Source organism: Oncorhynchus masou, chromosome 13, assembly GCF_036934945.1.
Source record: "Oncorhynchus masou masou isolate Uvic2021 chromosome 13, UVic_Omas_1.1, whole genome shotgun sequence".
NCBI classification, from domain to species: Eukaryota; Metazoa; Chordata; class Actinopteri; order Salmoniformes; family Salmonidae; genus Oncorhynchus; species Oncorhynchus masou.
Window position 1 is genome coordinate 59779720 of NC_088224.1, and position 24962 is coordinate 59804681.

At 42.8% G+C, this 24962-nt stretch overlaps 1 protein-coding gene across 1 annotated transcript in view; it reads left to right on the forward strand.

The window, feature by feature from the left end:
- LOC135551510 (gap junction delta-2 protein-like) overlaps positions 1-24962 on the forward strand; it is a 30824-nt gene that overhangs the window by 4489 nt on the left and 1373 nt on the right. The window lies entirely within an intron of this gene.

The window sequence follows — 24962 nt, forward strand, 5'->3', positions numbered from 1 at the left end:
TGGGTTAGACTTGGATAAAGGAGTAGGAAATGGAACATGCGAGGGAACCCATGTGAGGGAACCCATGCGAGGCAACCCATGTGAGGGAACCCATGTGAGGGAACCCATGTGAGGGAACCCATGTGAGGGAACCCATGTGAGGGAACCCATGTGAGGGAACCCATGCTTCTGTCAGGTTAAACCTGGTGGAAACCATGTGGTTGGACACCAATCAGTATGATATTCTTACTTGATGGATTTGTTGTAATTACTTATTAATCATAGTAGCGCTGAAACAACCAGACCAAACTATGGCTTCCAGAAACAGGGTCTACCATACTTACTATTGGTAGAGGAGCTAGCCTCAATGGCATGGCATTCTCTGTGCCTTGCCTCAGGGCAATGTCATTGGGTATTAGACATAGCATAATATAGTACACATTGTTTGTGTGCTTTTGCTGCGTGGGCAGCTTTGGGTTAGAAGGGCAGCATATGTGTGTGAGCAAAAGATTGGGGGTCTTTGTTGTGTGTGTGTGTGTGTGTGTGTTTGTGTGTGTGTGTGTGTACCATGTTCTCTTCCTGTACTGTCAGTCAGCATGGTTTCTCAGCAGGCTCTCTGAAATCAATATGCATCTGTGTCACCGATGAGGAAGGGGAAGAGGACTAGACCCCCTGTGCTCCAAACATGCACAAACATGCACAAACACATCTACAGTGTAGAGTAGACATGAATCAGTGTATAAACACACAAACACATCTACAGTGTAGAGTAGACGTGAATCAGTGTATAAACACACAAACACATCTACAGTGTAGAGTAGACGTGAATCAGTGTATAAACACACAAACACATCTACAGTGTAGAGTAGACGTGAATCAGTGTATAAACACACAAACACATCTACAGTGTATAGTAGACATGAATCAGTGTATAAACACACAAACACATCTACATGAATCAGTGTATAAACACACAAACACATCTACAGTGTATAGTAGACATGAATCAGTGTATAAACACACAAACACATAGCTTATACTAAAGTACAGGTCATCTAAACACATTTCAGTGCAGTCATTTGAGTTGGATAAACATCATTTTTTTAGTTGGATAAACATCATTTTTTTAGTTGGATAAACATCATTTTTTGAGTTGGATAAACATACTTTTTTGAGTTGGATAAAGTGATTGTTTAGAGTTGGATGGACATGTTATTTTGGATAAAAATATGATTTTCCCTTTGCTGGAGCATGGCTCCGTGTAGCTCCGACTTCTTTTAACCACGGATTGGTTTGTTGAATCAGTGTGAGGGCTTCCACAGGTCTGTGTTCAGCTCCGGTGAGAGTATTGGAGTCAGGGAGCTGTGAGGTAATGGCTATTTAGGGGGGAGAGCACTGAGAGAGCACATCGGTGTGTGTGTGTGTGTGTGTGTGTGTGTTAGAGGGCCCGTACCTTGCGGAGTCCACCACAGGTCTATTTATTACCGTCCTCATTTCAGATACATTGGCCCCTAGAGTGTTTACAGTCTCTTCTTCCCTTACATCAGGGGTAGGCAACGAGATCGGAGCGAATGATCGTAGGGCTGGAAAATAATTATAAAACGTTTTCCACTTTAAATTGACAACACCTAAGCCCAAAACGACATTGTATTTGAAAATAACAATCGTTATATCTCTTGATTACATTGAGACACGATCACATACCTCTTTTTATTTTATTTGTGGGAATAATTGGGAACAGACTTCCCAAACATTTTTTTTTTGCTGAATTCCTGGTGATTTTACAGTCTTTAAAAATGTTTTTACCAAAAACAACACTGAACAAAAATATAAACGCAACATGTCACAATTTCAAAAGTTTTACTGAGTTACAGTTCATATAATGAAATCAGTCAATGTAAATAAATTCACTAGGCCCTAATCTATGGATTTCACATGAGTGGGAATACAGATATGCATCTATTGGTCACAGATCAGAAAACCAGTCAGTATCTGGTGCGACCACCATTTGCCTCTTTCAGCGTGACACATCTCCTTTGCATAGAGTTGATCAGGCTGTTGATTGGGGCCTGTAGAATGTTGCCCCACTCATCTTCAATGGCCGTGCAAAGTTGCTGGATTTGGTGGGAACTGGAACATGCTGTCTTACAACAACTTTGCACGGCCATTGAAGGCTATGGAAGAACTGGGACATTGTCAGCTTCCAGGAATTGTGTACAGATCCTTGCGACATGGGGCCGTGCATTATGATGCTGAAACATAAGGTGATGGTAGGGGATGAATGGCACGACAATGGGCCTCAGGATCTCGTCACGGTATCTATGGGCACTCAAATAGCCATAGATAAAATGCAATTGGAAAGGTTCAGAACTTTTGTGAAACATCACAGCACAGTTGAAAAATATATGGCAAATAAAAATCTAAACTGGATAGTGTTAAGAGATAGATGGGAGGTTTAGGGTAGCTGAAGGATGAGATTAAAAACTCAAGAAAGAGAACTCAAAAGAGAACTATTGTAAAGATAGCTATTGTAAAATACATTGTGTCTGTAAAATGTATATAGTATATATAAATGTAACCTTTATTTAACTAGGCAAGTCAGTTAAAAACAAATGCTTATTTACAAAGATGGCCTACCCTGGCCAAATCCGGACGACGCTAGGCCAATTATGCGCCACCCTATGGGACTCCAAATCACGGCTGGTTGTGATACAGCCTAGATTTGAACCAGGGTGTAGTGACGCCTCAAGCGCTGAGATGCAGTGCCTTAGACCACTGCGAAACTTGGGAAGTAGAACCCTAAGTGTTGTTGTCCATTAGTTTGGTCCAAATAGGTGAGGAGTGGTAGGGTTAGGGGAACATAATAAAGGAAAAGATATATACAAAATATATATATACAGTACAAGTCAAACGTTTGGACACACCTACTCATTCCAGGGTTTTTCTTTATTTTTACAATTTCTACATTATAGAATAATAGTGAAGACATCAAAACTATGAAATAACACATGGAATCATGTAGTAACCAAAAAAAACGTGTTACAAAAATCTTAACATATCTGAGATTTTTCATAGATGCCACCATTTGCATTGATGACAGCTTTGCAAACTCTTGGCATTCTCTCAACCAGCTTCATGAAGTAGTCACCTGGGATGCATTTCAATTGTGGAATTTCTTTCCTTCTTAAAACCTCTTGATACTCCCCATCCCGGATCCGGGATCGTGAATAAAGCCTCAGGCTCATTAGCATAATGCAACGTTAACGATTTCTGAAAATGCAAATAAAATGAAAATAATGCGCCTGCTCTCAAGCTTAGCCTTTTCTTAACAACACTGTCATCTCAGATTTTCAAAATATGCTTTTGAACCATAGCAAATCACTAATTTGTGTAAGAGTATGCTAAGCTAGCTTAGCATTTTGAGTAGCATTTACCACGCAACATTTTCACAAAAACCACATAACCAAATAAATAAAATCATTTACCTTTGAAGAGCTTCGGATGTTTTCAATGAGGAGACTCTCAGTTACATAGCAAATGTTCAGTTTTTCCTGAAAGAAACTTTGTGTAGGAGAAATCATTCCGTTTTGTACATCACATTTGGCTACCGAAACGAACCGAAAATTCAGTCACCAAAACGTCAAACTTTTTCCGAATTAACTCCATAATATCGACCGAAACATGGCAAACGTTGTTTAGAATCAATCCTCAAGGTGTTTTTTCACATATCTCTTCATTGATATGCAGTTCGTGGAAGCCTGCTTTCCCCTCAGAATCACATGGAGAAATACCAGCAGCTGAAAAAGACGCACCAATTTCGACGGAGGATACCGGGCGGACACCTGGAAAATGTAGTCTCTTATGGTCAATCTTCCAATGATATGCCTACAAAAACGTCACAATGCTGCAGACACCTTGGGGAAACGACAGAAAGGGCAGGCTCATTCCTCTCCCATTCACAGCCATATAAGGAGACAATGGAAAACGGAGCCTCAAAAATCCTGCTGGTTTCCTGGTTGCCGTTTCATCTTGGTTTTGCCTGTAGCTCCCGTTCTAGGGCACCCACAGACAATATCTTTGCAGTTCTGGAAAATTCAGAGTGTTTTCTTTCCAAAGCTATCAATTATATGCATAGTCGAGCATCTTTTTGTGACAAAATATCTTGTTTAAAACGGGAACGTTTTTCATCCAAAAATGAAATAGCGCCCCCAGAGTTTCAAGAGGTTAATGCGTTTGAGCCAATCAGCTGTGTTGTGACAAGGTAGGGGTCGTATACAGAAGATAGTACTATCTGGTAAAAGACCAAGTCCATATCGTGGCAAGAATAGCTCAAATAAGCAAAGAGAAATGACAGTCCATCATTGCTTCAAGACATGAAGGTCAGTCAATTCTGAATATGTCAAGAACTTTGAAAGTTTCTTCAAGTGCAGTCGCAAAAACCATCAAGCGCTATGATGAAACTGGCTCTCATGAGAACCGCCACAGGAAAGGAAGACCCATAGTTACCTCTACTGCAGAGGATACGTTCACTAAATTTAACTGCACCTCAGATGGCAGCCCAAATAAATGCTTCACAGAGTTCAAGTAGCAGACACCTCTCAACATCAACTGTAAAGAGGAGACTGTGTGAATCAGGTCTTCATGGTTGGAAAGAAACCACTACTAAAGGACAGCAGTAAGAAGAAAAACCTTGCTTGGGCCAAGAAACACGATTAGTCCAAATTTGAGATTTGTGATTCCAACCACTGTGTCTTTGTGAGACGCAAAGTAGGTGAACAGATGATCTCGGCATGTGTGGTTCCCACCGTGAAGCATGGAGGAGGAGGTGTGATGGTGCTTTGCTGGTGACACTGTTGGTGATTTATTTAGAATTCAAGACACACTTAACCAGCATGGCTCCCACAGAGTTCTGCAGCGATATGTCATTGGATCTGGATTGCGCTTGGGACTATCATTTGTTTTTCAACAGAACAATGACCCAAAACACACCTCACACCTCAACCCAATTGTGACTGTTTGGGATCAGTCGTACCGCAGAGTGAAGGAAACGCAGCCAACAAGTGCTCAGCATATGTGGGAACTCGTTCAAGACTGTTGGAAAGGCATTTCTCATGAAGCTGGTTGAGAGAATTCCAAGATGGTGCAAAGCTGTCATCAAGGCAAAGGGTGGCTGCTTTGAAGAATCTACTATGTGTTTAATACTTTTTTGGTTACTACATAATTCCATGTGTTATTTCATAGTTTTGATGTCTTCACTATTATTCTACAATGTAGAACATAGTAAAATAAAGAAAAACCCTTGAATGAGTAGGTGTGTCCAAACTTTTGACTAGTACTGTATGTATATGTACATACTTACAAAAAAAGATATATGGGATTGGAAATGATGCAGACAATTACATTGATGGAAGCTAAAATCTATCTGCAATATTAAATCTGATTGTGTTCATTGTCCGTAGCTTATGCCTTCCCATACCATAAGCCCACCGCCACCATGTCATCTGCCCGGTACAGTTGAAGCCAACTTCTCCAGTGTGCCAATCCCACTGATCTCTCTTTTCACTCTTTCCTCCCAAAACCCAATCCTCCTCTCACACGTTTCATCTTTTCTTTCTGTTATTCCCGACCTTACAATCCTTTAATGCTAATCTTCCTGTCATCACTGTTAAAGTCATACAGATAAACCCTTGTCTTATGTTTATGAGTGTATGGATGAGTGTTTGGATAAACCATGTCACTGTGAAAAGGTGTAAGATCTCCTATACACAAGTGTTACATTCTGAGTGTTTTTCTCTCAATGGGGTCTGTCTGACTGGCTGTATCCAGAAGTCCTGGTGAAACACCACAACAAGGTCACTAAGATTAGAAGAGGTAGAGCCAGACACTTAATGAGTAGTGACAGGAGCAAGATGGCGGACTGAACACAGCAATGTAGATCACCTCAAGATAAAAACGCAATATTCAATATCGGTAAGTTAGACTAAATATTAGCACTTCACAATCTGGTGGGTAATAACCTTCAATCAACACAAAACAAATCTTAAGACTAGAGAAATGTATTGACAAATATTAGCAAAACAAGCAACACCCAAACATGACGGAGAGCAAGACAGGGGAACCTATCTCAACATGACGGAGAAGTAAGACAGGGGAACCTATCTCAACATGACAGAGAGTAAGACAGGGGAACCTATCTCAACATGACGGAGAAGTAAGACAGGGGAACCTATCTCAACATGACAGAGAGTAAGACAGGGGAACCTATCTCAACATGACAGAGAGTAAGACAGGGGAACCTATCTCAACATGACGGAGAGTAAGACAGGGGAACCTATCTCAACATGACGGAGAAGTAAGACAGGGGAACCTATCTCAACATGACAGAGAGTAAGACAGGGAACCTATCTCAACATGACGGAGAAGTAAGACAGGGGAACCTATCTCAACATGACAGAGAGTAAGACAGGGGAACCTATCTCAACATGACGGAGAAGTAAGACAGGGGAACCTATCTCAACATGACAGAGAGTAAGACAGGGGAACCTATCTAAACATGACAGAGAGTAAGACAGGGGAACCTATCTCAACATGACGGAGAGTAAGACAGGGGAACCTATCTCAACATGACGGAGAAGTAAGACAGGGGAACCTATCTCAACATGACAGAGAGTAAGACAGGGGAACCTATCTCAACATGACGGAGAAGTAAGACAGGGGAACCTATCTCAACATGACAGAGAGTAAGACAGGGGAACCTATCTCAACATGACAGAGAGTAAGACAGGGGAACCTATCTCAACATGACGGAGAGTAAGACAGGGGAACCTATCTCAACATGACGGAGAAGTAAGACAAGGGAACCTATCTCAACATGACGGAGAGTAAGACAGGGGAACCTATCTCAAAACGAAAACGTGACTCTTCTACAGACACAGACGATTTAATCTTTTCACCACCGGGAATGGTAAAGGTCGAAACCGATCTGTTAATATCAATAAATGACGAACTGAGTATACTTGAACTAGTCAGTAAGGATATAAAAAAGTTGAAGGCCTCGGGATGAGTGACGAAAAAACTGCGACATTGGAGAAAGACACAAACAAGCTAAAAGGGACAGTCAATAAGATTGCCACCGAAGTTAATGAACTTTAAAAGGAGAACATCGTTCTGAGAGAAGCCTTACTTGACATACAGACTAGATCCATGAGAGATCATTTGGTACTTAGAGGTATCCAAGAGAAAGAAGGAGAAGTTCCTGAATGTGTAGTGAGAGAGTTCCTCCTTACAGCGCTTCAGATCCCACACGAAGCTATTGACAAAATCCAACTCGAACATGTACACCACTTCGAGCAGAGGTATGAACGGCAAATCATTGCCAAATTTGCTTTCTTTGAAGATAAAATAATGGTTAAAAGCCTGGTTAAAAGACTTGCTGGCACGAAAATAGGCATGAATGATCAGTTCCCGAAGGAAATTGCAGAACGGCGCAAAGTTCTGTGTCCAATTTTCAAGGAAAATAGATTGAAAGGGAAACGCTTAGCTCTGCAAACTGTATATTGATAATCAATTGTTCAGAGACACAAAGACTACTCCATGGCTATTCTCCATGGCTATCTTGCTATGTTCATACAAATATTTACACATGTTAAGTTTGACAGTGAGAGTACGTTTCTTTTTTTTTGCTGAGTTTAGCTTTTCTTCAAATGTAACTAATTGGAACACAAAACCACTAATTCAACATGGTGGAGATAAAAACACAGCAAGACAGAAGGCGCGGTATGTGGGTATGTGGGTATGTGTGGATGTATTGAGATGGATGGGGTGGTGTGTGTTTTTTGGTGTTTGGGGAAGTGTGGCGTTAAGTGACTGGGAAAGGAAATTGCGAGAGAGCTTTCAATTTTGTGCAGATGAGGGATATACATTTTATAATGAATTATACATCTTATTTTTGTGTTGTCTTATCATGGTGGAACTGCATTCTAAAATAAATTATACATCTAATGTATTTATTGTCCTATCATGTGGAGCTACATTTTTTAAATAAATTTTAATTTATTTATTTATGGTCCTATATTGAGGGAATGGTCCACAACCCTATACCCTAGACACCCACCTGAATGACCCAGATACTAAGGAGAAGTTCCTATTTGTTTTATGGGCCTGCTGTAAGCGGCCTGTATGCAACCTAAATGCGGACAATGCGTCCCCTCATGATTCTGAGCCAGTCTGGCAGGGTTGGTCCTGCAAAGCCAGAGCCCCCTGATGGGAGAGCATAATATAAAAGGAAATTGTCAAAGCTGCTAATGAGAACCTTGATGACCTTGTACCTAGCCGGTGGGGATTCCGGTGGTGTGCCCCCACCCAGGCAGCGGCAGTGCTGGCAACACTAGCTGCAGTAACCCATGGCGAGGGGGTCACACTCGGACATTCAGAGAGGGGGCATATTATTGTGGCCATGGTGACACAAAATCAAAGGTCTGACTGCATGGAGATGTTTGGGAATATGGTAACAACGGGGGACCATGTTGTGGGTGTTTCAGGGGAAGGGGGTATATCTGACCTCCATCACCTAGGACGTGACAATGGTTCATCAAGTCTACGCATTTCTGCCTTTTTTTGCTCAGTTTTGCAGGCCTTCTCATACAGCTGTGACTGTATATGCATTCGTAAATCAAGACCTTTCTTGAATTGGGCTCTGGGGTGGTGCAACTGTTGAGAATCTGAGTCTATGGTTGTTGTAGGGGAAAGGGGTTGAGTGTGTGTGTGTGTGTGTGTGTGTGTGTCACAACTGTTGCGAGGGAGTAAAAGACGTTAGGAACAATATAGGATGAATCACAATTGTTCGAGTGAGGGTGATGGAAATGCATTTGGCGGTTGATCTGCTTCTGTTCTGTGGGTGGCACTGTGTGCTCTTTTCGAAGGATGGGTCTCGGTCTCTCCGGAGCCATGGGATCTGGGGGGTTGGGGGTGGTCTGTCGGGCATTGGGATGAAAACCCAACTCGGGATGAGGAGGGGTTTTAGCAGGTGGAATAGTGGGGACCAATTGGAGGTTTACTTAGTAGCAATGCAAATATCATGGCACAGATATATAGACACTCAATCATCATGTTACTTTTAAATGGTGAGTTTACAAACATATGATGATAAATAGAATTGAAACTTGTCTCATTATGGTAATTGGTGTAATATGTATAGCCAGTTATAATTGTAATGGCTTAGCAGATAAGAAAAGTAATGAACATGATGGGAGACAGAGAGCTGGTTTCAGCACCGGGCGCAGCAGGTGTTTAGTTATAAAGGACCACAGGAGGCAGGTAACTGGGTCCAGGGGCAGGCAGAAGGTCATACCCAGGGGGTCCAAAAAGGCAACAGCACAGGCAGGGAAAAGGCTAGTAATGTCGTCCGGGAGATCAGGCAAGAGGTTGATAACAGGAAATCTGACAGGCTAAGGTACAGGCAGGGAATAGGCATCATTATTGAGGCAGGCAAAACTATCATACACAGGAGGATTAAATTACAACCAAACCAGCACTCCAAATAGAAGTGTGTCACAAAACAAACAATACCTCACAGTGATGGGGTGCAAAGAACTGAACTAAATAGTTTGTGATAATGACATACAGGTGTGTGAACAGGTGATCAGAATTCAGGTGATTGGGATCTGGAGAGTGAGCTGCATTCAGGGGATCTAGGTGTTTGAGAGTGTGAGTTGGAAGCAGACGTTACAAAAAGACGATCAGTATTTACCTGGTTAAAAGAAAAGGAATCTAATGTCTATTGTTTACAGGAAACTCATTCAACAATTTTAGATGAAGTTTGTGGAAAAAGAACTGGGGGGGCGAAATATATTTCTCCCAAAGGCAAAGAAATTCAAAAGGGGTAATGATATTAATTAACAGTAATTTTGATCCAAATGTGCAAATTGTCCAAAGAGATCCTCAAGGCAGATGGATTATTTTAAATATGTTATTGGACCATAAACAGATTTGGCTCATTAATATATACTGTCCAAATAATGATGATCCAAGCTTCTTTGAAAATATATTTAAAAATATATAAACTCTACAAGCAACACTATACTGTATTATTATGTTGGGAGATTTTAATATGGTTTTAAATACCTATATGGGACCGTAAAGGAAATCACACTTCAAACTATCACCCTCAGGCACTAAAGGAAATATATTGGAATTAGGCTTAAATATCCTGACCTAGTGAACTATACATGGTGGAGGCTTAATCAGGCTAGTCGTCTTGAATACTTTCTTATGCCATTCTCTCTGGCACCAAAAGTTTAAAAAGTGTTGATAGGGGACATAATGCGGTCAGACCATCACATAATTGGCATATATATTACTCTTACATGCTTACATGCTTCTACATCTGCATTGCTTGCTGTTTAGGATTTTAGGCTGGGTTTCTGTATAGCACTTTGTGACATCGGCTGATGAAAAAATGGCTTTAGAAATAAATGTGATTCGTACGGAATTTCCACGTAGGCGAGGATATTGGAAATGTTATTTCTGACATAACATAGGTACAGAAGATCCCCATATTGTATGGGACACTTTTAAATGTGCCTTTAGAGGCCATGCAATTCAGTACTCATCTATAAAACAAAAGCAATTTAGATCATTGAGTCCATATTAACAAAGGAAATTTAAGGACGAAAAGTACAGTTAGTACAGCAATAAAAACTGTACCATAGAGACACAGAATAAGTTAGAGGAAAAACAAAAAGAAATGGAGGAAGTTATTCAAGGAGGATCCAGTGTAATATATTATAAAAATAAAGGAAACTGGATGGAATATGCAAAACAATGCACCATTTTTTCCCCAATCTTCAGCAAAGAAATGCTACCAAATATGTTGTATTGAAACTTTTTACAAATGATGGAGTCACTCATGATTCACCGAACGATATTTTGAAAGAGAAAGTAGATTACTTTAAGAATATGTTTTCGTTTCAGTCTCCTCCATCTTCGCTAACCGAAGCTAATTGTACAGTATATTTATATATTTACCAACAAATAGATGAGAAGAGGTTGGAGCTGCAGCACTCTACTTTTTACTGTCCCGAACAACTGGGTAAACAATCAACAGACCAATAGGAATATTAAGAGAGGAGAGAGAGAGAGAGAGAGAGAGAGAGAGAGAGAGAGAGAGAGAGAGAGAGAGAGAGAGAGAGGGGCGAGAAAGTTAAAGAGGGATGGAGAAAAAGAGTGGAAAAAGAGGGTTAAGAAAGATTATTCAGGCCGAGAGAGGAGAGGTCAGTGAATCTGGCCGTTGAGAGGCTGGCTGTTAACGAGGGTTCAGTCCATGAGACAGCACTTATGACTAACAGGGGTTTATAAATGGCCGTAAGACTGACCTTAAATGACCGTAAAACTCAAAGAGAAAGAATAGAACAGACACAGTGTCCCAGACCACTCTTAGACCACTCAATTATTATCTTACAATCTTAACCCATGTCAACACCTCAAACAGTCATGGAGCCATAGATTCAGACTTCTCAAAGAGCCATACCATGGTTTGTCAAATATTAAGTAAAGGCTTCGTCGTATTGGCCTCACACTAGCATTGGGCTCTCAACAACAACAGAACATTGAGCTTTCATTATCTGACGTAGCAAGACGCATATGAAAGGTTGTAACAGTTTGTTAGGAGCCTTTTCCCTGTGTTCTAAGCTTCCATAGACTCATAATGAGATCCACTGACTGTACAAAGGCACCAGCGCTCTCGCTCTAACTGTGAGAGTTAGACGGATGAAGTGCCTGTGGGTATTGATTTGCACCTGGTGCAGATCATATCTATCCCATACATCTCTGACACATTGTCTTATACCACCTCTCGCAATGCTTTTCTACAGTGACTTATGGTGCTGGACTCCCCCCTCTCTCTCTCTCTCTCTCTCTCTCTCTCTCTCTCTCTCTCTCTCGATCACTGAACAGAACCTGCATCCTATCATTCTGCTGCAATGTTTGGGCTATAGGCATGATAAGGGCATGGGGAGATATGGCATTGGTGTGTGTGTGTGTGTGTGTGTATCTGTGTTTGTCCACTGTGTCCAACATTGTCCCTCAGGGCGTGGCAGCAGCAGCTGCTGTGTTTGGTTGAGTATAAGTGATAGGAGCGGATGAGAGAGCCAGACAGCTCCCTCAAACACACACACAAACACACACAAATATATACTTAATCATGCACGCACACACCAGTGAAACACCTTACACAGACCAATAAGCGACATGCGCCCTGCTCCCTCCAACACAAATAGACAAACATAAACAGACACTTGTGATACAGATCCTCGTCTGACTCACAAGTTCATACCCCAACACACCCACAGACATACAGCCAGATGGCCAAACATACAAACACAAGGGTGAGCAAATTGCAGTGCGGATGCTATATTTACTCTCACACACTCAGGCAAATGTTTCCACTGCCAAAACTGAGTAAGCCACACACTGTTAGCAGCCAAACATGAATAACCGCATGTTAAATGTGACAACGACTTCACACTCCACCTATCACATTCACTTATCTTTCATTAAATATTCAAATCACCATGCTGCAGAGAGAGAGTGAGACAGAGAGAGAGTGACACACAGAGAGAGGGTGAGACAGAGAGAGAGGGTGAGACAGAGAGAGAGGGTGAGGGTGAGACAGAGAGAAGCCATTTGACTGGCAATAATATACTGAATCGATCTCCACTCTTTCCAAGCAAATTGTGTTACAAACACTTGGGACGTGTATTCAAATCAAATCAAATTAAATGTATTTGTCACATACACATGGTTAGCAGATGTTAATGCGAGTGTAGCGAAATGCTTGTGCTTCTAGTTCCGACAATGCAGTAATAACCAACAAGAAATCTAACTAACAATTCCAAAACTACTACCTTAAACACACAAGTGTAAGGGGATAAAGAATATGTACAAAACGATATATGAATGAGTGATGGTACAGAGCGCCATAGGCAAGACACAGTAGATGGTATCGAGTACAGTATATACATATGAGATGAGTATGTAAACAAAGTGGCATAGTTAAAGTGGCTAGTGATACATGTATTACATAAAGATGCAGTAGATGATATAGAGTACAGTATATACGCATACATATGAGATGAATAATGTAGGGTATGTAAACATTATATTAGGTAGCATTGTTTAAAGTGGCTAGTGATATATTTTACATCATTTCCCATCAATTCCCATTATTAAAGTGGCTGGAGTTGAGTCAGTGTGTTGGCAGCAGCCACTCAATGTTAGTGGTGGCTGTTTATCAGTCTGATGGCCTTGAGATAGAAGCTGTTTTTCAGTCTCTCGGTCCCAGCTTTGATGCACCTGTACTGACCTCGCCTTCTGGATGATAGCGGGGTGAACAGGCAGTGGCTCGGATGGTTGTTGTCCTTGATGATCTTTATGGCCTTCCTGTGACATCGGGTGGTGTAGGTGTCCTGGAGGGCAGGTAGTTTTCCCCCGGTGATGCTTTGTGCAGACCTCACTACCCTCTGGAGAGCCTTGCGGTTGTGGGCGGAGCAGTTGCCGTACCAGGCGGTGATACAGCCCGCCAGGATGCTCTCGATTGTGCATCTGTAGAAGTTTGTGAGTGCTTTTGGTGACAAGCTGAATTTCTTCAGCCTCCTGAAGTTGAAGAGGCGCTGCTGCGCCTTCTTCACGATGCTGTCTGTGTGGGTGGACCAATTCAGTTTGTCTGTGATGTGTACGCCGAGGAATTTAAAACTTACTACCCTCTCCACTACTGTTCCATCGATGTGGATAGGGGGGTGTTCCCTCTGCTGTTTCCTGAAGTCCACAATCATCTCCTGTACATGCATGCGCATACATGCGCACACGCACAACCCCTCTCTCTCTCTCTCTCTCTCGCTCTCTCTCTCTCTCGCTCTCTCTCTCTCTCTCTCTCACACACACACACACACTAGGAGAGAGCAGTGGTTTCATGTGTCTGATCTCCTTAGGCTTCAGACGGGGAATAGAGACAGATCGGAGCATCACACCTTAGTGAAAGCTGAGTCTGATAAATGATACAATCACTCTAGAGCAGTGGCCATCCCAAGTTTACTTGCAGTGGTTCACAACCTTTTTTGGTTATTGTACCACCAACTGATTGTTGCTCTGCCCTGAGTAGCCCTGAAGTACCCCCTCATGTGCATTTGACCAGTAACCCTGTGGACTCCTGAGTCTTTTTAAGTACCCACTGTGGATAGGCCAAGGTCCTAGTACCCCTGGTTGGGAAGCCCTGCTCTAGAACCAGTGGTTCCCAGTGGTTCTCAATTTTGTCCCGCCCATTGAATATAGTTGCGGAGAGTCCCTGTAATCCTAGATTCAGGTCATTCAGGTGAGAAAAAACATCACCCAGATAGGCCAGTCATGTGAGAAACCCTTCATCATGCAAGCGGTCAGACAAGTGAAAATTATGGTCAGTAAAGAAAACTTTAAGCTCGTCTCTCAATTTAAAAAAAAAATGTGTCAATACTTTTGCCCCTTGATAACCACAGTGTTAAATTGTCGCTGCCCATATCATTGCATTGTGCAGAAAATACACGAGAGTTCAGGGGTCTTGCTTTAACAAAGTTAACCATTTTCACAGTAGTGTCCAAAACATATTTCAAGCTGTCAGGCATTCCCTTGGCAGCTAGAGCCTCTCGGTGGATGCTGTAGTGTACCCAAGTGGCGTCGGGAGCAACTGCTCGCATGCGCGTTACCACTCCGCTAGGTCTCCCTGTCAGGGCTTTTGTGCCATCAGTACAGATACCAACATGAGCAGCAGCTAGGTTTGGCTACATACGGACCGTTAGTTGAATTCCCGCGAGAGAGTAACGGTAAATGTTAAGTGATTGGATGTTAATTATTTGACTAGGCTTCCTGTATTTGACATTGTGTTGTTATTTCGCTGAACACTATATTATTTTATTTTATTTTTGGCAGTGAAACGAGGCTACTAAATCTATAGACACGTTGGAAAATATAAATGGACTGTTTGAAAATGTCACAAATTATTTATTTATTTAAAGAAAATGTGAATCACATTTTTATTTGGCGTACCCCCGACGGCATTGCGTACCCCAGTTTGGGAATTCCTGCTCTAGAGAATACTGTGGTGGAGGAGATTGGTTTTGCACAGCAACACTAACACAAACATAAATACATATAATCCCCCCACACAAACACACGCACACATTCCAACCTATAAACAGGTAAACACACAACCTTCACCCAAAATGTAGATGTTTATCACACTCAAATGCACAACTAGCAATTTGTTATTTCTTACATTGATTCACTAACTGTACACATCAATCGTGATGGGAAATGTCTTGTGAATCAGAACGTCTGGGTCCTTGCATACTTCTCAGTACTGCACATGTTTAGAATAGATTTAGAATACTTCTCAGTACTGCACATGTTTAGAATAGATTTAGAATACTTCTCAGTACTGCACATGTTTAGAATAGATTTAGAATACTTCTCAGTACTGCACATGTTTAGAATAGATTTAGAATACTTCTCAGTACTGCACATGTTTAGAATAGATTTAGAATACTTCTCAGTACTGCACATGTTTAGAATAGATTTAGAATACTTCTCAGTACTGCACATGTTTAAAATAGATTTAGAATACTTCTCAGTACTGCACATGTTTAGAATAGATTTAGAATACTTCTCAGTACTGCACATGTTTAGAATACATTTACGAGCGATAGAGGAGTGTGTGTGGCTGGGAGTCCGTGAAGAATGCTTCCAACATGTGTGACTGAGAGTGATTTGGGTTTTGGCCTTGGCAGAGGCCACACTCGCAGGCCCTGGATTGTCCAAAACAGAAGATTAAATGTGGATTACAGCCGTGCTCCCATCCCGATCTCTGACTGCTGCTCTTTTCCTAACTCACACCTCATGACCTTCCCAAACCCAGCACTCGGCTCTGATGGCTGTGTTGCCAGCCCTATTGCACACCTATACTGTTATCAGTTGATTACAGTGGAGTGGAGGTCTCTGTGGCACTGTGAAGGACTGCTGTGTGGCTGCGAGTGGACTTGGAGCTACTCAAGTGGTAAATAGGGATTAATCACTGCTGTGCTGTGTGTAATTAAATCACCAGCTCAAGTCACTCTAGTGTGTGTCCAACGAGAGAGGACACCAGTGTGCCACGGCCCCCAGTCTGTCTCTCAGTACTGATCAGCTGCACTGGGATATTGAGGAGGAGATTGTGGATATTGTGAGTGTGGGGCGAGGACTTGATGAGAAGTGGATGAGGATGAGTGGGTACTGTCTCACGTCAGAGGTCTACGGATGAGATTTACATCCGTATGGCTCTGACTTTAGACCGAGAGACACACAAAATCACAGACAAGATCATTCTCTTCTCTCCACCAGCACACACATATAGTAGTGGCTCTATATCTCTCTCAAAAACGCCAAACCACACCAAAACCCACACCCAGTGACACTCACACTCTCACACGCACACGCACGCACACACAAACACACACACACACACACACACACACACACACACACACACACACACACACACACACACACACACACACACACACACACACACACACACACACACACACACACACACACACACACACACTTAGCACTGAGCAGTGTGTACAGACTCTGCCACGGAGAGTGTGTTCCGGTCTTGAGGGCTATCCTGGACCTCCTCCATCTCTGTCACATTCCAGTCAGTGACAGAAGGAGCAGAGGGTCTCCGCTCCCCTGCCAACAGAGTGCCATCCACACACAAGCTTTACAAAGATGATTGTGTCTATACTGTCTGACATTCCTGTGTTCTTCCCGTGCTCTCTAAAGTGGATGGATGATTTTTAGTCTCCATCTCAGGGTGAACTCTATATCACTACTGTCTAAATATATTTGCATCATGCATTTTGCGTGTATGCTTCACTGGGTATGTGTCTGTGTTGGTGGGGATGTTTTATATACAGTATGTATGTGTGTGCGCCAGTATATACAGTATTTATGGTTGCGTGTGAGATGCTGTCAAATAACCTGGATTGAAGGTTGCAGCCCCCCCCCCCACTCTCTCTCTCTCTCTCTCTCTCCCTCTCTCTCACTCACTCACTCACTCTCTCTCTCTCTCTCTCTCTCTCTCTCACTCTCTCTCTCTCTCTCTCTCTCTCTCTCTCTCTCTCTCTCTCTCTCTCTCGATTGTTTTAGTTCTCCTCCATCCTGCTGGGATTAAGCTATTGTCCTGATGCACAGCCAGTGTGTGGACGTGTGTGTGCATGTGTGTGAGCGGCAGAGGAAATAGGCCCAGGATTCTCTGGGAAGAGTCAACACAGTATTAGCTAAACGGCCAAGATTCTGACCCTACCTGAAGACGTAGCTGTGGGCTATGTGCCAAATGGCCTGCTGTCAAGTCAACCAAGTCCTATTGATGATAAACCTTGGCAGCCTGTCACAAGACAGGCATGAGGAAACCAGGGAGATGCTTTATAGAGAGTTAAAGGGATGAGGCCAGGTAAAGCCTCAGCAGAAGCCCAGACAACGGGGGAAAGAGGGAGCCCTTTAAGAGGATTACACAGCAGTATCACATGGGGAACATTGAATATGGCCAATATACCACGGCTAAGGGCTGTTCTTAAGCACGACTGTCAGCCAATCAGCATTCAGGGCTCGAACCACCCAGTTTATATATATCGATCGTGTTTGTGGTTATCAATAAGAGTCTATCATAGATCAACCATGTCTGCAACAGTCTATACAACAGCTTCTCTCTCCTGGGTGTAGAAGGATTTTTTCATCTGGCTTCCATCAATAGATGACAGCAGACAGTTCCAGCCTGCTTTGGTAGCATTGTTATTGCTGGTGTTCTCAGCTTCCTGGGTAGTCAAGCTGCCTGTAGTCTTCACTACAGCTGGTCCTTAGCTCGAATCAGAGCTCACGAGCACACCGTTCTTTGTTCTGCCCATCTGTTGTTGCCATGGTAACTGTCGGAGGAAGGAGGGGAGGGGAGGGAGGGAGGGTAGGGGGGATGTAGGGGGTTTGTGGGTAAAGGCACCAGGGAGCTCTCCCTCCTGACTTACCCCTTTCCTCAATCAACATATTATCTCCAGGGGTTACAGAAAGAAAAACTGTAGAATCGGTCAAACTTAAGTCAAACTTAAGGAAGAGCGACTTTAATGAACGTACAGTACAAAAGGGGCTGTTCTTCCTCCACAACAACAACAACAAAACAGTAGCATCACTTCAAATGGCATCTCTGTGAGTTGTTTAGCAAGCTGCTCAGTTGTCTGTGTGCGGATGGTTGTGACAACGCTTCCCTCCGAGAAATAACTTATCATTTCACATGTTGGTGCACACTGATCACTGTAGATACAAATAGTACTTCAAATAGTACTTCAAATAGTACTTCAAACAAATAAACCTGCCTTTTGTCATTAGCTGTTGAGAGAGAAACCATGATAAAATTAAAAGAAGCTTTTTGGGTTCTGGGCATAACGTTTTTACATAGTCACTGGGCATTGTATGAAAGCACAGACAGGGTGTTCATTTAACAACCTGATGCAGGCTGTTGTGGGGGTAGGACACGATGACAAGGGGCTGGGGGCAAGGCCAGCAGAGCCACACACAGACGGTTTTGGACATTTTCACAAGATTCACAAAGGAGATTTTGTTTTAACGTTTAATAGGTTCGTCCGACAATGGAACCAAAAATGCTTCACCCAAAAAAAATAAAAAAATAAAATAGAAATGGTCTCTATTTGGAGCTTATTCTGTTGCAATGCCAGGCAGTGATAGGGAGGGAAAGAGGGGGAGGGAGGGAGGGACAGAGAGGGGGGTTAGGGAGGGAGATGGTAGGGCGCAGGAGCACAGGGAATGGAAAGACAGGGAGAAAAGACAGAACGAGAGCTAGTGAAGGAGGAAGAGGAGAAGGAGCAGGTGGGGGCTGTGGGCATGGATCATCTGAAGCTATTTGATGGCATTAAACAAACTACTAGGCCTAATGCAAGAATCCTCCATTGGCCCTGGAGCAGATTAAGGTTGTGGGTTAGCGTGTGGAAGCCATTATATAATTCATTCTCCCTGATGAGATTTTGTTCCCTCATCCCCCTTTTTTTTACCGCTTTGGCAGTTTTTTTGTATTCATCTAAATCTCTGTCCGCTACATTTTTGGGTGCCTTTTTTTTATCCCCGTCTGTAACTAATTCCACAGTCATTTGATGTTTTCCCTCTGTACCTAATCATTTTTCACAGCCTTTGACTGATGCAGTGCGCTAGCTGGCACAATGCTATAGAACTGCTATAGTGGATACTGTGTCCTAAACTCCATAATGGAGTCACTACAAGGGCAACAGCATTACCTTTCTAAATGTCTACTTCCATTCCATCCAGACTACAGGTGGGCGGATTGGGAGCATTTATTTCAGTTCTTTCCTTTTCCTTTATTCCAGGCTTACATGTTGTTTTTACCTCTGCAGTCTCTGTCTAATATGAGAAATAGGCCTACATGTGAATAGCGGCTGACTTTGGGTCAGATTAAATATGACCTCTGAAACCACAGCTGTGGCATGTGCAGGCCAGTAAAGCTGCTCCGATTGGTAGATTACAAATTCACCCACAGCAGCCAAACCGCATCCAACTTTTTGGCAACTAAGGTGAAAATCTCACTTTCTTCTATTGTCGTCATCACTTCATATAAGTTGTCATTATACAGTTAATGAGTTCCAGGACTAATGGGTTGGTATTGTCAGACTCAGGTGGTTATATCTGCTTGGAGTAATTAGGATGATTTATGACCTTAACGGAAGTTCATTCGAAGTGTGGATCTCTTTGAGAGCTACACACAAAAGGCTCGCCGTCCTCTAGTGTTAAAAGGCCTGCTGAGTTTGTCTGAAAAATGAACGAGACGAATGCTTTGAGTGAGAGTGTGTGAGTTCAACTGACATTGAAAGAGTTCCTCTGAAGCCCACTCACAGAAGGAAACTGTAGCGCTGCACTGTACAAAAACAGCTGCATACATATGCAGGGCAGGCCCTCCCATTAGGCAAGATTGAATTTTGAGTGACATTTTGGCAATTAGCTGCCGCCCCTGATCGGCTACTACACCAGACACCAGCTCATAGCCGTTGCTGCAGTTCCCGCCCCCACCCCATTCCCGCTTCTCCCAAAGTTCACTCCCACTATCCTTGGTAGCTATGGTGATGTGTGTGTTTATATGGGATTATCCATTTGTGAAACATTAAAAAGGAATATGCCTGTTTAAATGATTGTATTATTTTTTTTTTTAAGTTTGTGTGTGAGGAAGAAGATGAGTGATTAAGGAAGTAGTCTAACCTGTTAACATTAGCTAGCTACTAGTGGAAATAATAATAAGCTACAGAGATTTTTTTTTAAATTGCTACCATGTCTAAGAGTCAGAAACAGGAAGTTTTAAAACGAATGAGAAAAGTGGCACAATCTCTAAACCAAAGAAATTCCCTGATGAATTTTTGCAGGCGGGGAGTTTGAACCTTTCACAAGCAGAGGCTCAATTGAACTCAATCAGGGTATTCCTCCAAGACCACCGCTCTGATGCAGCTTTCGCTGGCGCATTAGCAAGCGCAAAAGAGTTGGCAGAGGAGATGAGTAATTGAGCCCTGTTTCCCAGTGAAGCCCATGACTGTTATCCCAGTCATGGGCTTCACTGTTTCACAGATGAGCCTGTGACTGTACCTCAGCAGGAATTCAAAGTATATTTCTTTCATCAGATTCTTGATTCTGCTATCCAGTCTGTCAACGAGCGTGTTACGCAGCTCGAAGAGCACAGCAGTGTTTTCAGCATCCTGTACAACATCCGCACCATCAAGGACATGGACACTGCAGCACTTATCACTGACTGCGCAACACTGGAGAGGGCCCTTACGTACAGGGATTCCAGGGACATCGGCGCAAAAGAGCTGTGTAATGAGCTCAAAGTCTTGAGCAGGAGACTGGACAATGAGGCAAAACCACTTGACGCACTGGAGTACATATCCAGATACCAAATGGCCTACTGGTATCCCAATGCATTTGTTGCCTCCCCGTGACAGTGGCAAGTGGAGAGCGCACATTCTCCAAGCTCAAACTCATCAAAAACAACCTGCGCTCTGCTATGAATCAAGAGAGACTCAATCAATGGACTCTCCATCATATCAATTGAGCACAAGCAGTGCAAGCTTTTGCTGCCAGGAAGGCCAGGCGAGTCAGCTTGTCTTCGAATGAGAGGTAAGTGTTGATCATACACTCACAATAATTCTATCACAGAGTAATTTGTACGATTACTCAATTATCTATCTCCTGTTTACTTTGTTTTTTTTAAATGATTTAAATAGACTACATCTCTCTCTCTTTCTCTGTCTCTCTCAGATGATTTGATTTCAGGACCATGGACAGCTACCGAGAGAAAACATTGCTGATTGCAAGGAAGCACCACAGCAGAGGAAAGAGGCCACTCTCGGCAGGGCACAGAAAAAATAGATGCTGAAACTGATGCTGGACAATCAATTTCGATATGTAAATAAACAAAATTTGTTAAGGCTGGGTCATTGACATTAGGCCAGCCATGCATTTCTGAAAGAACTTGTTTCCAAAGCTCAAATGATGTATCATTCTTTTTACAGTTCTACAGGAATATTAAAATATGTTAAATATGTTGAATAAAAGTGTTATTTTTATTCTAATTGTGACAATTGTGGTGTCTGCCATGTGTGATAACAGGTGTCATATTATTAGTAAGAAAATGCTACCTACTATAAGCAGCTGATGCTTACGGGGATATATTGATTCCTCTCTATGACATTCTGAAGCTGAGCTGCGGCCTATAATATTCAAGGAGATTTGAAAAAATTGAAGCTATTAATTTAGCTTTCCACTTTCTGAAGATACAGTTGAAGTCGGAAGTTTACATACACCTTAGCCGAATACATTTAAACTCAGTTTTTCACAATTTCTGACATTTAATCCTAGTAAAAATTCCCTGTCGTAGGTCAGGTAGGATCACCACTTTATTTTAAGAATGTGAAATGGCAGCAGAGAGAATAATAGTAGAGAGAATTATTTATTTCAGCTCTAATTTCTTTCATCACATTCCCAGTGGGTCAGAAGTTTACATACACTCAATTAGTATTTGGTAGCATTGCCTTTAAATGGTTTAACTTGGGTCTGTCTCGCCCTGACCATAGAGAGCCTTTTTATTTTCTATTTTGGTTAGGTCGGGGTGTGACTAGCTGTTTATCGTTGTCTCTGATTGGGGATCATATTTGGGCAGCCATTTCCCCACTGTGTTTTGTGGGATCTTGTATATGTGTAGTTGCCTGTGAGCACTCTGTAGCTTCACGTATCGTTTATTCCTTATTGTTTTTTGTGCGGTTCACTTATAAAAAATGTTGAACCGATTTCACACTGCGCTTTGGTCCGAAAGTTCTTACGACGGTCATGACAGAAGATCCCACCACAACAGGACCAAGTAGCGTGCCCAGGAGGAGAAGGTATCCTGGGCTTGGGAGGAGATCAAGGAGGAGAAGATATCCTGGACTTGGGAGGAAATTATGGCAGGAGACGAAAGCCTTCCTTGGAAGCAGACGCAAGGAGAGAAGGGAGGACAGCAACGACGCCGCGGCCACATAGAAAGCCCAAAAGACAGCTCAAAATTTTTGGGGGGTGGCACACGGGGTGGTCGGCGGAGCCGGGGAGTGAACCAGAGCCAGTCTGGGAGAAGAGGGAGAAATCGGAGGAGAGTGAATGGAGATAGTCAGAGACCGTCAGTGAGTTGATGGAGAAATTGAAGGAGAGAGAAATTAGATAGTTGTTGTGTTGGTGTCACGACATTCGCCCTAAGGAGCGTGTTATCAGTCTGATGCCACCTGAGTCAGCTCTCTGTACTCGTCCTGAGGAGCATGCTATCAGTCTGGTATAATCTGTGCCAGCTCCACACACCAGGTCTCCAGTACGCCTCCCCAGCCATGTACGTCCTGTGCCAGCTCTCCGCACTCACCGTGAGGAGCGTGTTATCTGTCCGGTACCATGTGTGCCGGCTCCACGCACCAGGTCTCCAGAATGACTCCACAGCCCAGTACATCCTGTGCCAGCTCACCGCACTCGCCATGCAAACTGTGTCATCGTTCCGGTACAATATTTTGTGCTGGCTCTACGCATCAGGTCTTCAGTGCGCCTCCACATCCCAGTACGTCCTGTGCCAGCTCCTCGCACTCGCACTCGCCCTGTTGGCCTGCTATGGTTCCCAATCAGAGGCAGCTGTTTATCGTTGTCTCTGATTGGGGATCATATTTAGGCAGCCATTTTCCCACTGTGTTTTGTGGGATCTTGTTTATGTGTAGTTGCCTGTGAGCACGCCGTAGCTTCACGTATCGTTATTCTTTATTGTTTTTTTGTGCGGTTTACTTATAATGAAAAATGTCGAGCCGATTTCATGCTGCGCTTTGGTCCAGATGTTCTTACGACGATTATGACAGGGTCAAATGTTTCGGGTAGCCATCCACAAGCTTCCTACAATAAGTTGGGTGAATTTTGGTCCATTCCTCCTGACAGAGCTGGTGTAACTTAGTCAAGTTTGTAGGCCTCCTTGCTCGCACACGCTTTTTAAGTTCTGCCCACACATTTTCTACAGGAATGAGGTCAGGGCTTTGTGATGACCACTCCAATACCTTGACTTTGTTGTCCTTAAGCCATTTTGCCACAACTTTGGAAGTATGCTTGGGGTCAATGTCCATTTGGAAGACCCATTTGTGACCAAGCTTTAACTTCCTGACTGATGTCTTCAGATGTTGCTTCAATATATCCACATACATTTCTGTCCTCATGCCATCTATTTTATGAAGTGCACCAGTCCCTCCTGAGGCAACGCACCCCCACAACATGATGTTGCCACCACTGTGCTTCACGGTTGGGATGGTGTTCTTCAGCTTGCAAGCCTCCCCCTTTTTCCTCCAAACATAACGATGGTCATTATGGCCAAACAATTTTTGTTTCATCAGACCAGAGGACATTTCTCCAAAAAGTACGATCTTTTTCCCCATGTGCAGTTGCAAACTGTAGTCTGGCTTTTTTATGGCAGTTTTGGAGCAGTGGCTTTTTCCTTGCTGAGCAGCGTTTCAGGTTATGTCAGTATAGGACTCTGTGGATATAGATACTTTTGTACCTGTTTCCTGCAGCATCTTCACAAGGTCCTTTGCTGTTGTTCTGGGATTGATTTACACTTTTTGCACCAAAGTACGTTAGTCTATATGAGACAGAAGGCATCAGCAGTTGAAGCTTACATATTTCTGCCTCGGTAGAGCATCTGTCTGGGTGGGAATGTCACTTTTGAAAATGCCATGTTTAGATTCATAAGGATGGCTAAGATTACATTTTTTGCAAGCAAGACGCTCTGGTTTGACGTTGGAGAAATATGACCTATGACTTGGGCTGCTGTTATGTTCTGTTCCTCTGACTTTTAGCTGAGATAAAAATGTGATTATTTTTATTTTTGTCTCGCCTAGGGCGGCAGAAAGTCCAGGGCCGGTCCTATACATATGTATGCCCCCTCACAGGCTATAATAGTTATTCTCAGAATGAATATTCTCAACATGTCACATTAAGCACACCACTGAAAAAACACAGTGAATTGCTTCACACCCAGTAATCTCCCCTCTCTTTCTGTCACACGCACAGAAATAGCACGCAAGCCGCAAACAAGGTGCACAGTGTCACCGGTTGCTAAGGGGATAGATGAAAAATGGGAAGACAGAGACTGTGTGTTACAAAATTAATTAGAGCAAGATCCATTTTAGCAGGGACTGAGATGAGGGTTATCATGTTAAATGAGCCTGATGCTAAACTTAGGCCATGAAGCAGAGAGATGTGTCATGTCGCTGTTTTAAATGGCTGTTGCGCTTGAGATGAAATGACTGGAAGAAGTATGGGAAAAAATAATTGTTCTTTCTCTAATATAGATATTGTGCTCAGCA